The 14,338-nt window shown below is 31.7% G+C and overlaps 1 non-coding gene across 1 annotated transcript; it reads left to right on the forward strand.

The window, feature by feature from the left end:
• The first annotated feature begins 5,021 nt into the window (after positions 1-5,021).
• Positions 5,022-5,172, forward strand: LOC149533674 (U4 spliceosomal RNA). The gene has a single exon (XR_016358215.1). It is a non-coding gene; the product is annotated as a U4 spliceosomal RNA (small nuclear RNA).
• The last annotated feature ends 9,166 nt before the right edge of the window (positions 5,173-14,338 follow it).

Here is a 14,338-nt window from a genome sequence, read left to right on the forward strand (position 1 = left end):
AGTTTTTTTGTCCACTACAAAAGAAGAGTATATGGAAGTTGTACTCATGCTTCTAAAGAGGGCATTTGCCTTAAGAGATTTTGTTCTAATATTGGTTTTGATGCAAGACAAATTACTATCTATTGTGATAGCCAAAGTGCTATCTCCTTAGCAAAGAATGCTACTTTCCATGCTACAACAAAGCATACTGATGTACAATATCATATTTTTCATGATATGATGGAAGATGGAAAAGTGAAGTTGGCAAAAATTGGTACTTGAGAGAATGTTGTAGATCTATTAATGAAGCCAGCAACCATTGAGAAGTTCAAATGGTGTGCTAGTTCTATGGGTGTTGGGGCCTTGAGCAAATGACAAAGTTTTGACTCTTGAGAGGTCTTTGACAAGTGGGAGAATGTTAGAATAAAGGTGTGACCTCAAATTTTTAGTCAAAATATTCCATATTAATTTATTTATTTCATTTATCCCATTTTAAAAGTCCTAAAGTTAAGGAGTTATCATCATAAGCTGCTATGTTGAATCTATGTAATGATTATGGCAGTTACTAGTTTGGTGGAAGAATCATGGAGAATTAATATTTGGTAGGTTATATTTATGTTTGAGCTCACTATTGACAAGTGGTGTGAGGTAGGTGTTGCATATAGAATGGCGACCACTATGGTTGAGTTATCATGAAAGTTTATATGTACAACGTATCATTGGTTTAGCAAGTTGACACTGCATACCTCTTTAGTATTAGATATGGTTTTGGAAACTGTGAGCTCTTTCCACTTGTGTTGAGCTCTATAAATATGTATCCCCTTAGTGAATTTTGTATGGTAGTTTGGATATCCTCTAAGGAGCATTTATGTGCCAGATATTCTCTAGAATTCTTTGCTACTGTAGTTTCTCTTGATGAGCATTGGCCCAAGGATTGCATTGTAATTGTTATTGATAATACAATTGAGTCTAGATTTTGGAGTTTGAATTTTTTCCCACAAGGGTTTTCCCATGTATATCTTGTGTTGTGATTATTTACTAAAATCTGATTTTGTATGTGTTTATCTAGTTTGCAATAGCTCAAGGATTTGTAAGAATTTTTCAGCATCATCTCTCCCAATAGATTTAGCAATTGGAAGTGTTTCTACACTTTGGCTTCCTTTCATGAAGATCCACAATAGAAAAAAGAGACTAGTTATTTGGCCCCAATTTACTATTGGGTATCTTCCCCTATCCAAATATTTAGAAAAAAAAAATGGAAAAAGAAGAAAATATTTATTAAATAAATTTAAATTCAATAATTACTTAAAAATACTCATATGGTTATGAAAGATATATGTTGAGCTTTATTTTCTCATAGATAAAGAGGGAAAATAACTTAAGAAGAATTCATAGGTATTGACCCCTTTGTTAATAATTCGATTTCCCTGAAGTGTTTGAGAGTAGTTCATTGGCAATGCTACCAAGGATAATGAAACACATTTTTAAAGGTTGACAATACACTCAATTTTAAATATTGCTTAGATCTACTTTGAAATTTGTTCATTATTTTCCACACAAGTCTTGTTAATCATTTAGTTTTGAACATCATTAACTCTCTTTCAAGATGGAGACTTAATCACATGTAGAAATACAAATATTAAATTTTTCATAAATGGGATAGATAAACACTAGATTTTATAATCTTTTATGAAATAAATATTAATAAACTAAATTTAATTAATATTAAAGTTCCTTGTTAAAATTAAAAGTTATATAGTTTATAAAAATTAAATTTCTTTTGTGTCGTATGTAGTAAGGAGTGGGAGAATGCTACACATCTTCTTTTTTCATGTGACTTCGCTTATGAGTGTTGGATGAGGCTCCTTGATAGACTTGGTTGGTATGCTCCACTTCCTAACGCTTTATCTCAATTGTTGATGGGTTGGCCTCTCCTCACAAGGGCTCTTTTTTTGTAGAGATATGGAGAATTGCCCCTTCAACTATTGTTTGAGGGATCTGGTGGAAAAGAAATAGAAGAATATTCAAGAAGGAATTTTCTTTGGTGGATAGGGTGTATGAGCAGATTGATAAATCTATCTCAGCAAATGTCGATGCTTTTACTTAAAGGACTAAGAACTTGTCCTCTACATTCTCATCTACTGATGGCTTAATCCTAAATAAATGGCCACTGATTTATATTCCTTTTAAGGGCGTGTCAGTTGGAAATAAACCTAAGGCTGAGATCTAGGAAACAAGCCCCTTCTCCTTTTTGCAAGCTAAATTTTGATGGTGCATCTAAAGGGAACCCAGATAGATCAGGTGGCAGTTGTGTCCTTAGGGGCTATCATGGTCATATTTTAAAATTTTTTCTTGCAAGCTTTCAAATGGGACAAACAACCTACCAGAGCTAAGAGCTCTCAGGGATGGTGTTAAACTATCATTATCTCTAGGAATTTTTGTTACTTCAAAATTGTCCTAAAAAAAGGTGGTTAGTTGGGATTTTCAATATGTATTAGGTGAAGTTTGAAAGCTTTTGCCGAGGTTTCAAGAGTTTAAAATTAGTCATTGCTTCAGGGAAGCCAACCAATTTGCTGATTTTTTAGCCAACTTGGGGGTGGGCCTAGAGTTTGGCTCCAATGTATTTGACAAAGATAATATCTATGGGTTATTTTAGGGTTGTCACCTTTCAGCAAATTTGGCTGAAGAGCTGGCAACCTCAATAATTTTGCATCCCTTTCAGGCTGATTTGGCCCATGTGGTATTGTTTGAGGGCGCATATCAATTGTTTTATTGGTTTTGCCTCCTTGAGCCCTCAAACTAGTTTTTCACATTAATAAATAATTCAGTATGGTGACTTGTCACGTTTACCTGGAAAAAAATAAAAAAAATCATAATTGTTAGATATATATATGAACTAAATACTATCTTTTATATAACACACATAGACATACATGCATGCATGTATGTATGTATGTATAAATGTGTGTGTGTGTGTGTGTGTGTGTGTGTGTACACACACATATGTATACGTGTATATTTATACATATATATTGTGTGTGTGTGTGTGTGTGTAATGTAAATTATATTATAATTATTAGTATTTATTATTTACATTATAAAAGTAATTAATAATGGGAAAATGGTACTAAACTTAATATCAATTTAATTAATGAATTGTAACAAATAAGTGATAATTTAAGAAGAAGAATTTATATTTAAATTAAATCTATCGAAGAGAATATATAGAGTTTCAAATAATAATTTTTTTATTTAAGATAGATATGAATCTTGAAAGCTATATATATATATATATATATATATATATATATATATATATATATATATATATATATATATATATATATAATTTTATTTTTATTTTTATTTTTTTTTGTTGATATTATTGAAAAATAGTGTAGACATGTGAAAGCATGTGTTCATTAATATCACAACTTAACCATCAAAATAGAATGAACTCTAATTGATTTTATATTTTTTGTTACAGTAATTAATATTCAAATTAAAATATTACATATATATATATAGATAGATAGATAGATAGATAGATAGAGCGCTTACGATCTGGGTTGTTTCCCTCTCGACTCTAGATCTTAGCACCCAAAGTCTTTTTGTTTACTAAAATGACCTATACTCAGAGTTTCCTTGGGGTTGGTCAAGCTTTGGCCACTCTAACTCATTGAGTGCTCTACCTCGGGTCATAAGCATGCATGCTCTACAAAATTGGATTTCGTGGAAAACTAGATATATTTGATCGTGGTTGGTCTTTCAGCCCTAGCTACAAGTCATCCTTGTATTTTACCACATACGAGGGTTGGTTCCTCCAATGCCTATTGGAGCTCTCTTCTACCTGCTCATGGTCGTTCTAGGAACCCTTACCCTTACCCTTATAATAGTAGGGTTAGAGGTAGGACTACAATACAATCACCCCAACCTGCCTGGACAATGGGATGGGAGCCCTATTATTGAAAGGGGAACCCCCACAATAATGTTAGGCATTGGGGGAGGCCCCTATGGCCCCTCCTATTCTAAGGGTAGCAATGATTCAATCAAAGGATTATTCTTCGTTCCACTCCCCAAATTCTATAGGTAACATGGTGCATGCAAATGCACATGTAGTGGGCCCCTACCCCCTACCCCCTACTATTATAAGGTAAGGTAAAGTAAGGTATGGTAAGGCCCCTACTATTCTATGAGCATTTTGGGGCTGGAAGAAACCTATACTCGGTTGGGAGGTAATTTTTATAGAATAGGGCTCCTACACAAGGAGATCACCGCACGGAGAGGAATGCATTGACAAGGAAGACTTCTCAACAATCAGACTCCTGCATTTGGATCGGACTCGACTATAGTACCGGGGGTTGGGGGGTGCGTCTGCATGAACAAGGGATCCTACTATCGCCTCGTGGTTGGGCTACCAATATATATAGAAAGAGAGATTTATTTATTTATTTCTGCTCTTCACAAACTGAAAGCCCTATTTTTAGTTTCATCTTCAACCAAAGCTAAGACGCTTAGTAACAATAGACGTTCAATCCAGGCCCAGAGTCTTGTGGAAGCCAAGTTTACCACCACGCGGAGGACTAATGCCCCACGAAATTGAAGAGAGCTGCATAGGAAAGCCAATCATAAAAATTGCTAATTTGGCCACATATCAAGATAAAGACACGCCGAAACAAAGATATATGCCATTAGAAACACAGAGCACACAATGCTTATAAGAACTTCAATCACTTAATCCTCTCTTACACATAATATATAACTACTCCAACATGAAAAGGGAATAACTTACAATGAAGCTTTTGGTTAAGAACACTTGTTTCAAGTTGCTTATCAGCCTTCAATAACAACTTAGAAAGAGAACGACAACTATGTGCCATCTAACAAAAGAGCAAATACAACTGTACTGAGATTGAGAGTAAGAGGGAATATGAAACAATAGTCTGCTATGACGTAATCCAACAGTTAATACCACATTCATTGGGAAAGAATAGAGGGAATATAAAACAATATAAATTAACGGCTGGAAGTGTTAGTGAACCATCTTTGCGCTTGGGGCAATGACGCAGCTAGTGAGGTTATAACCGAGGCGCGTCAATTGCTGGTTGAAAACTATTTCCAAACCCCCTCTTTGGCCCTCCTTCTAAGGTGGGCCTCAGAGAATTTTTGAAGGGCTCTCTTCCATAGATGGGCCCAACAAATTAGAAAAATCAAATAATATATTCTGTTTTTAAAATGTCTATCAAATCTATACCTGACGAACAAAATGTCCAACTTTAAAACTAACAATTAAATTTAGATCAGTTGAGCATTCAAAATATCAATCGAACTCAGATATGACATTAGCTTAGATTATTAGAAATGATTTTCGCGATGGCGTCGGTTAACCAACAGTTTATTTATTTTCCCACATGAGGCAACACATCATTTTAGGAAGATGATAAAACATCATTTTATGAAGAAGATAAATACATAGTTTAGAAATTAATAATAGCTAACAGTTATACTTTATCTTGTACTAAAAAGGAAACTGTTGATAAAAATATTAGTAGCAGCATAAAAGATGAGCTTAGATAATATGAAGAAAATAGTAGAAGTTGTTTATTTTGATTTGGTTCTAATTGAATGGAAGCAACATTCTAAATAATAAAAGTTTCTTTTTTATAGAACTGAATAGTTCTAGATATTATATTTAGAAATCTAAGAATGTGCTACAAGGTTAAATAAATATAGACAATATTGTAATTGGATTTAATCTAACACTTATTTCAAATCACATAAGAAAAACTATTTAATGGCATCTCAAATAACTAGATGAACACATGATATTCAACCAAAGCTATTAATTTTATTGCGCAAAAAGGAAAAGAAACCCTCTTCATAGCGTTAAAACAAAAGAAATCTATGAATTTGATTAAATTTGAGAAAGAAATAAAAAATTTAATTAGGATAAAAATTGTCATTATACAAAAAAGAAAAAAGAATGGAAGTTTCATTATTGGAGAATTGAGAATGCTAATTTTCCCTCAAAAAATGCAATTTCAAAGTCTATTGGATAATTTATAGAATTAACATAAAATTATTTATTGTAATTTTTTTGTGTTTAGATAATTTGAATTTAAAGTTAAGAAATGCAATTTCAAAGTCTATTAGATAATTAATAGAATTAAAATAAAATTATTTATTGTAATTTTTTGACTTTAGATTTTATTGTAATTTTTTGACTTTAGATAATTTAAATTCAAACTTAAGATTGATATTGTGTACAATATATTTTATTAAGGCCAGTTCTTCATGATATTAAAATAACTTATATAAATCAATAATTTGTATTTATTTTTATTAAATTTTAACATTTTATTTTATTATTTAGTTGAATTTCATTGTTATAATGAGTTTTGGTTTTACAATTTAGTTGTTAAGGTGGGTCAAATTAGGATATAGATAAAAATATTTTTTGCAAAAATCAAGCAAATGTGAGGCTAAAAAATTAAGAAACTATCTTTGTGGTGAGGAAAAAGTAACTTCAAACAATCATATTTATTAATTATTTTAATATATGAATTGAATGTAAATATGTCAACTTTACATAACTTCAAATTTTCCATAAAATAGTTAATTTTATTAGGTCAAAATATAATTGAATACAGTGATACAATATAAAAAAAAACCAAAATAATTAAGAATAAATTAAATTACAACACCAAACAGTTTTAAATATTTTAATACTATATCATTCACAAGTTTTTATACAACACCTAAATGATTCATGTCTCTTTTTAATATTTGGCAAAAAAACAATAAAAAAATACTTTTGAAGGTCATAGAATAAATAAACAAGAAGCATTTTGCACTCTTGGATAATGAAATCTTTTATTAAATTCTACTTAAGCCTCTAATTGTGAATCCCTAGAATTTATATTCTTCATCCTAGTTGCATAAATACTCTTAAATTTAATGGTCAATGCAAATAGAGGGCAAAGAGATGGGAAAATTAGAAATTATAGATTATAATGAGATAGATACTCATAAGATGAAATAAAATAAAGTAAGGTTTCGATTCAACAAAAAAAAAAATCATTTTTCTATAAAGAGTTACCTAATCTCTCATATGTTCATTAAAACAAATTTTTTTTGTCCATACAAAATAGTGCATTAGTTTTTCCAAAAAAAAAAAAAAAAAAATTCAATTACGAAAAAGTTTTTGAAATACCTGAAAAGAACCATGCAAATATAAAAGGATAAGGATAGGGAGATTGGTATCAGAATTCAATGTGATTTTTGATTCATTTGTACTCAAACACAATCAATATTGAGAATATGTTTTCAAATTCCCATTAAAAATAATAACCCATAACTTACAAAGTCCATGCTAATAAATTTTTAAAAAATGTAATGTAATGTGAGAATCAGTAAAGCAACCATGTGCAGTGGAATTATCTCATTGGGATCCCTCTAAACTGAGAATGAGGTGGACAAAACCCCTATAAGTTAAGCCAGTCAAGAGAAAGAATGAAAACACCAATCAGGAAAGCACCAGCCACACAAAATATCTCTTCAACCATTTGTTTGAAGGCAAGCCCTCCTTTCAATTTGTTGGTAGCACAAATCTTGGAAAAAACTTCTTCATCTTCACAAATCCATTCTCTTCACTATGAGCAGCTCCACCATCATGAGCTTTCTCATTTGCTGACTTCTTTTGACAAATTTAATCTATAGTTGTTTTAAGGCCAACAAAGACATGCAAAAGACTCACATAAGTTTCTAAATTAGAAAAAGTTGAAACAAATCATATAACTAATTATTCAAAATGAAATGAATTAGAAAGAAATTCAAATAAAATACAAGAAAATTATTTTAAAAATTAAAATGAATGGAAAGTAGTTCAAAATAACCAAAAATACTATTGTACGACTAGGGCTAAAAATTGTCCTGCAGAAAATTGTAAAATCTAGGAGAAAAGCTTCCACATATAAGCCTATTAGCTTAAATATCTTACCTTAGACACCAAATTAGGAAACAATATGAAGGGTAAATCAAATATTTGACTTTGAGACATTACATGATATACAAAGTCAAACACAAAAACAATACATTGAAATATTAGGATGCAAGTGATAAGGATTCTCTAAACATCAACATACTATAAAAAAATATTAATCTATTTAAGGAATGAAACAATTCTAATCAAATTTTAAGTTTGCAAAAAAAGCATGATTATCATTATCTATTTATTTATTAATTAATACTAAAATACTAAGAATTTCTTTGAAGGTAAAATTAACTTAAATGTGGGCATGATATATCCAAACTCTTGTTAAGGTCCATACTATCTAGCTACTAACATAATAATGCTACCCTGTAACTTAGATACTATCAAATTTTATATAAGAATATAAAGATCATGCATTTCTAAATTATTTGTTTAATGAATGTGGCAATATCTAGGACTACTTGTACTAATTTCAATTTGTAGTACCCCATGTGCCTCTGAAGATCAAGAGAAATTTTAATTTCTAGTCACTTACTATCAATAATTAACATAATGTATAAGTTGTAACCAACACTCAATTCAGTAATCTATATAAGTGATCTTATATTTTACTAATATTTGGCTAGCATAAGATCAAGGTTGCCTAGATAATAGGGATAGTCAAATCATAAAGTCTATTATTTTAATCTACCACCCTTTCCATAAAGCATTTAGTTTCATGGGGTGATGAAAAGGTGCATAGATTTTGCAAAATATTATCCCATTGCTAATGCATTATCACATCTTGCCCCTAGGGATTCAAATGTTTAAATTTATACTTCTAACTTAGCATCTAGATCCACCATAATATTTGTAATAGAAAGATTTGGATCTCTCTGCACTAGCTCCTTGACAATCTTCAAATTTATCTCCATAACCTCTAAATGCAATGTCAACATAGCCTAAATAGAAATGATCTTAGCTCTTATTCTACTATCTTTAGCCATCAATTATGCCTACCTTGACTACATGAATCCCAATTAGAAATTTATGTAGAACTTGAACTTACATCCATGCTCAATGTGTGTGCACTATACTTCAAATCTACCTCAAGTTTGTCTATACTGACCTAAACTTCCTTTGTGAAAAATGAAAAATCGCATAATTTCTTGAACAATGCATGCACATTTTTAACTATAGTTTCCAAATTATGTATAATATGGGAAAGTTATATATGTCTAACAACAATCTTTGTTTCCATATTCATCGTGACCTTTTCTTCAAACTTCCTTTCTGACCATTGTAATGAATTCTCATTTGCATCAATAATTAGGTCATTAAGTTTCTCAACTATTTAAACTAATTGTTCCATTATAGGGGCTTGATCATTCAGGTTCTCAACATCAATAGTCTACAAAAATATTTCTCTAATTTCATACAAAACTTTCTTCTGTTGATTCTCCCTTCTCATCTCTTTTTGCTTCGTCTTCCTAGCTAATAGCTCTTGAAGTGTAACCATTTGATGATATGTTAAATTATTTATATCCCATTGTGGAATCGCAATCACTTCATCAAGTGTAACAAGTTTACATTATATACCTCTAGGAGATTTTGTCTTTCTCTTCTTTATTATTATCCCCTTTGATTCTGGGGGGTACTGGAGCTTGCCATAGATAATTGGAGACATTATGTAGGAATCTCTACATTCAATCTTTGTTGCTCCTTGGATCCTTTAGGCTCCTCATCTTGTTTCCTTCCATGTTTATTAGTTTTTTGTATTTGAAGAACAATCACCTATTGTGCAGGTGCATTTCCATCATCTTATGCATCAGTGGGGCTGACTTCATAGGTTAAATTTAGTCATCTAGCCTCCTTTCCTCCCTCAATGTGAGGTCCTAAGGCACTCAATCTTTCTTCACAAGTTGTAGTTCTCTACCTATACATTATCAATTACTTTTGTCTTAACTTCTTCAACTATAACATTGTCATTCCTTTGACTATCATTGGTTTTTTGTTCTAGTTCTTGTATGGTTTGACCTTCAATGGCTGGCACATCATGTTGCTCAACAACACTATCATCCTTCTTAATTTCTACTTATGTTTGCACATGTGTAATAACAGGAATAGTAGATGCATGTCATATGGTATTTTCTACCTATTGTGTAGTGTCTTCCCCTCCAGTCTTTGGATATTCTTTGACTTGTACAATTACTGGATTGGGGTCTTGTAGCTTGACATGAACATGATTCTGAATGGGATTTTCCTCCTTCAATTGCTTCTCGGCCAATTCTCTCTCATCATTTAGATTATCTACAAGTTCATCTTCAATGGTGATTATTTCTTGTTGGTCATTTTCTTGAACCTTCCTCTATATTTCTTATGCCAAATTCCCAATGTTATCATAGTAATATTCTTGGTTATCCAACTTGACTTGTTCAGTTTCCTCCTATTCATCATCCTTCTTTTTATCTTTATACATTAATCCATATATCTTCTTCCAAGTCATTTTACTTTGTTGCACAATGCCTTGTATCTTGTTCTTCAATGCCAAAAATGTTATTTCCTTACGCACAAATTTGTTCCTATATTTCTCCATTTCTTTAGTGATTTTCTTCTTTGTCAATTTATGCATTATTTGAGATAATGTGGCATCTATAATATGTCTTTTATTTATTATTTTATATTTCCACTTTTCATCAATCTTAGTGTACATCTCATTAGGAACATTATTTCCTATCTCTAATGGTATAGTCTTAAAATTTTCCATCATATCAACCAATGCTTCTTCAATCTTGACCTTATCAATTTTTCTTAACTTTTCGTACTTGATAAATTTAAAACCTGATAATCCAACACTACCTTTGATATTGCCACATACCTCATCAATGGTCTTTGGTGGCTTATGTACAACAACTCTAAAGCGATTGATATCGTTATATTCATTCCTATATGCATTCTTTGTTTTTTCATCCTTGTCCATCATTACCTTTCTTATTGGCTTCCTTAAGGCCTTACTTGGCTTGTCCTCTTCTTCAGTAAAATTCTTTCTCTTTATGATCCTTTTTCCTTAAGTAGGCTTGATAATATTTTTCACTCCTTTCTTGGGCTCGGTCTCAACTACATTGGTAGCCACCCTATTCTTTGTCTAGTCACCCTTGATGGTGTTGGCGTAAGCTCACTCACTACTTTTTTTAGACTTTCTTGAAAGAGGGCTCAACAATTACAATTTGCTTCTTCTTTTCACCGAGTGTCTCAACAACCGAGTTATTTATTTACACTTTCCCTTCATAGTTTCTTCATCCTATTCTTCATTGTCCTCTTCATCATCACCTTCACTATCACTACAGGATCTATCTTCACCTTTTCCTTCTATAATTTATAGAGGCATTTTAGTGCCTCGCCCATTTTATTTTTGTAAGTCATCCTAATGGATGCAACTTGATGATCTTGCTCAGTAATTCATCATGATTGAGACCATGAATGGTCTATACCCTTGAGGTGATTAGATTTAGGTTATTTTATTAGTTACTTTGATTATGCTTATGGTTGATTATGAGATTATGATGTGTTAGATGGTTTCACTAAGGTTTGTGCCAGTGGTTACCTAGATTGATGTGGTATCATGAGGTTATTATGTGATTACCCTAGGATGTGTGCAAAGATTACATAATGTATTATTGTCCTGCTATACTAGAATAGGTTCCTATAGTAGTGGTTAGTCATGGAGATTCTTGAAAGAGGGCTCAACAATTATAATTTGCTTCTTCTTTTCAACCAGTGTCTGAACAACTACTATTTATTTACACTTTCCCTTAGTATTTTCTTCATCCGATTCCTCATTGTCCTCTTCATCATCACCTTCACTATCACTATAGGATATATCTTCACCTTTTCCTTCTATAATTTATAGAGGCATTTTAGTGCCTCTCCCATTTGATTTTTGTAAGTCATCCTGATGGATGCAACTTGATGATCTTGCTCAGTGAGTCATCATGATTGAGACCATGAAAGGTCTATACCCTTGAGGTGATTAGATTTAGGTTACTGTATCAATTGCTTTGATTATGGTTATGGTTTATTATGAGATTATGATGTGTTAGATGGTTTCATTGAGGTTTGTGCTAGTGGTTACCTGGATTGATGTGGTATCATGAGGTTATTCTATGATTACCTTGAGATGTGTGCAGAGATTACATAATGTATTATTATCCTGGTACACTGGACTAGGTTCCTACAATAGTGGTTAGTCATGTATTTGACCATGTACACTTATGTGTTTTAAGCACCTTTTTATGTTTGTAATCAACCATTATTAAATACTTAATTAATTAGAAATGAATTGTCCATGTTGGATTCATTGGTTATGTGCTATGGATATTTACCTTGATCTTTTTGGTAATTTATGCAAAATGGGTTGTTTAAATAGATGATTTGAATGTGGTTAAATAAATGGTTTAAATAGAGGATTTAATTTATTTATCACTTTGACTATATTATTATATGCAATTGTTCTTGATTGTGTTGTTTAGTGTGTAGGATTTAGGTCCCTGGCAGTGGCACATGGAATTAGTGATTCAATTGTTCATATCTAACCAATGTTGTCCCTATATGGTTGACGTATCCTATTTAATTATTTTAAATTAAACCCTCCATTGATTTAACAAATTTAGACTTGTTTAAAGTGCCTTTTATGGTTTGAATCAACCATTATTAAATACTTAATTAATTAGAAATGAATTGTCCATGTTGGATTCATTGGTTATGTGCTTGGATATTTACTTTGATCATTTTGGTAATTTATACAAAATGGGTTGTTTAAATAGATGATTTGAATGTGGTTAAATAAATGGTTAAATTAGAGGATTTAATGTATTTATCACTTTGACTATATTATTATATTCAATTGTGCTTGATGGTGTTGCTTAGTGTGTAGGATTTAGGTCCCTGACAGTGGCACATGGAATTAGTGATTCAATTGTCCATATCTAGCCAATGTCATCCCTATATGGTCAACATATCCTATTTAATTATTCTAAATTAAACCCTCCAATGATTTAACCAATTCAAACTCATTTTCATTATGTGATTAGACCTATGAGTGTGTCTATGCATTTAGAGGTTCACAATTATCGTGAAAGTTTTAAGGAATTCTATAGTTTTTGGTTTACGGGAATTTTGGGCTTTATCTTATTTAATTTAATTCCTAGCAGCTTTACCATAGTTGAATTCCAATTACTTGGAATAGCCTTTTTTCATTTGGGTGGGTTTAGGGTTTAACTAGGTTACCTAGTTATTTACCCTAATCAATTATTCACTCAAAAAAGTGAGTAAGTATAGAATTTTATTCGTCACTTCTCAACTTTTGAAATAGAAATTTGAGAGAAAAGTCCAAATCCTATTTATGAGGAAATACTTTTATGTTCTTTGTGGGAGCTACAGGCATGGGATCATCATGAGATATTGGATTACCATGAGTTTTGGCAATTCCCATAGGGTTTTTATTTTATTGCTCATGTTTTCATATTTTTCCTTTTGGTTGTGAGGTAGGAATCTCATGTTTTATTATTTCATCTCTATTTTTTCTTATGTCTTTGGTAGCCATTTGTTAGGAGGTTGAGAATTAGTATTCCCCTCTATTTTTGTATGTTAGTTGTACTCGGTTGGGTGGATATGAGCATTTCCCTATTTTTTGGGATGGGGGTTTGGAATTTTGCACCATTATGCTGGTCATTTTTGCATACAGACTCTAAACCCATATTTTATTTGATATTTGTGGCTTTTGTACCCTAAGATCAAATGGGTTTTAATTTTTAATTTTTTGAGTTTTCAATTGTTTTGCTTTGATTTGCGTGTCGCCTAGTTTTCTTAGGTTTTCTTGGCATGGTGTTGGTCATGGATTTAGATTATTTGTTGGATGTCAATCTAACCATTATTGCATCTTTATGTTTGCATTAGGATGTGTGTCACATCTGTACTCCCAACTTTATGTTTGATTGAGTGATTTTATATCTAGTGTTATTGTTTTTTATCAAACCCTTGTTATTTCATGGATGTTACGATTCGTGTAGAATCCATACTCTCATATTGAGGTTGGTTGAGTGAGTTCATGGTGTATGGTTTGGTTGCATCATTGGAATTTGTGTAGAATTCATACTCCTAGATTGAGGCTAGTTGAGTGAGTTCATGATGTGTGGTTTTATTGTCCTTTATGATTGATGTAGAATCTTTAATCCCGAGCTTGTATTCAGTTGACTATTATTGTTTCTTGTGTTCTCATCCAGCCCTTATTTTATGATCTTCGTGATGGTGGTGCACCACACATGAGCATGTGCACACATGCATTTGTTGGTTGACTTGTGAGGCCCAAACTCCCAGTTTTATTTTGGT

The sequence above is a fragment of the Cupressus sempervirens genome, chromosome 10, assembly GCF_028749045.1.
Source record: "Cupressus sempervirens isolate cs-2001-9-10 chromosome 10, ASM2874904v1, whole genome shotgun sequence".
Lineage (NCBI taxonomy): Eukaryota > Viridiplantae > Streptophyta > Pinopsida > Cupressales > Cupressaceae > Cupressus > Cupressus sempervirens.